This window comes from Cynocephalus volans, chromosome 2 (genome assembly GCF_027409185.1).
Source record: "Cynocephalus volans isolate mCynVol1 chromosome 2, mCynVol1.pri, whole genome shotgun sequence".
Lineage (NCBI taxonomy): Eukaryota > Metazoa > Chordata > Mammalia > Dermoptera > Cynocephalidae > Cynocephalus > Cynocephalus volans.
The window spans coordinates 221778128-221779852 of record NC_084461.1 but is presented as its reverse complement, the minus strand read 5'-3'; the positions used below and the strand labels follow the sequence as shown (position 1 = coordinate 221779852).

The following is a 1725-nucleotide window of genomic DNA, read 5'->3' as shown; positions in this document are numbered from 1 at the left end:
GTTTCATCCAAGTTGTCAAATTTATGTGTGTAGAGTTGTTCATATTATCCCCCCAATGTCCTTCGATCTGCAGGGTCTGTAGTGATATCCTCTGTTTCATTTATGATATCGGTAATTTCTGTTTTCTTTCTTTGTTTTTTTGTCAGTCTTGATAAAGATTTGTCAATTTTATTGATCTTTTCAAAGAATCAGTTTTTTGTTTTATTGATTTTATCTATAGTTTTTCTATTTTAAATTTCATTAATATCTGCTGTATTAGTCTGTTTCTGTTGCTTATAACAAAATACCTGGAACTGGGTGGTTTATAAAGAAAATGTAATTTATTGCTTATAGTTTCAGAGGCTCGGAAGTCCAAGGTCCAGGGAACACAGCTGGGGAGGGTCTTGGTGGTGACTTCAGTGATGCAGGGCATCACATCGTGAAATGGCAGAGCAGGGAGAGCAGAGAGAGCAAGAGAGAAAGTCAGACTCTCCTCTCCTTTTAAAGCCCTCCAAGCCACACCCCTGACCACCATTTTTAATCCATTCATTACTGCATCATCTTACAATCCAATCACCTCTTCAAGGCTCCACCTTTCAATTACCATAATAGGATTCCACCCTCTTAACAGTCACAATGAGGGTTAAGTTTCTAATACATAAAACTTAGGGGACACAATTCAAGCTTCAGGGAGTTTTGGAGGGGACATAATCCAATCCACTACATCTTCTCCCATTTTCATTTTCCCCTGCCTTCTGCTTGCTTTGGGTTTATTTTGCTCCACCTTTTCTAGGTTCTTGAGGTGTAAACGTAGGTTACTGATTTAAGATGTTCCCCCCCCCCTTTTTTTTCTGTAGGTATAGAAACTATTTACTAACAGACAAGGCTTACAGATTATTTCTTCTTAGACACACCCATGGTACAGCCACGACTTCGTATGCTGGCCTCAGACATGAAGACCTCAGACGTGGCACAGCCCTCTATGGGCCTCTTCTTCAGCCACTCCAGAGCTTCACAGAGCCTGTCATCCAGCCCATTGTCCAGGACCTGTCTATATTTTCCATCCTTTACATCCTTCTGTCTGTTCAAGAACCACTCTGTAATCTTGTACTGGCATGGATTTTCATAATGGTGACCATGCATTCCACCTCATCAGCAATAAGTTCTCCTGCCCTCTTGGTGAGGTCGATCATCTGCTTTCCTCAACACCACATGAGCATATCTTCACCTCACACCCTTAATGGCAGTGATGGCAAATGCTATTTTCTGCAGCCCATCGATGTTGGTATGGAGTACTTGCAAAATGTGCTGGAACTTCTCAGGGATCACCAGAGACATGGCAGCAGAAGCAGTGGTGACGTGTATGCCTCCTGTGGACAACAGCTCCTCTTTTCTAATATAGGCATTTAGTGCTATACATCAGCCTCTTAGCACTGCTTTAGCTGTGTCCTACTAATTTTGATATATTGTATTTTCATTTTCATTCAATTCAATGTATGTTTTTATATCCCTTGAGATTTCCTCTTTGACTCATGGATTATGTACATTTGTGTTGTTTTGTTTTCAAGTGTTCAGAAAATTTTTGTAAAATTATCTTTTTATTATTGATTTCTAGTTTGATTTCATTATAGTCAGAGAACATGATCTATATAATTTCAATTATTTTAAAATTTTTGAGATTTGTTTTAAGGCCCAGGATATGGTATTTTTCTTGGAATATGTTCCATGGGCACTTGAAAAGAAGGT

The 1725-nt window shown here is 39.2% G+C and overlaps 1 pseudogene; it reads right to left on the bottom strand.

Moving 5' to 3' along the window:
• Positions 1-873: 873 nt before the first annotated feature.
• LOC134370378 (small ribosomal subunit protein uS13-like) lies at positions 874-1317 on the bottom strand (annotated as a pseudogene).
• Between the last annotated feature and the right edge of the window lie 408 nt (positions 1318-1725).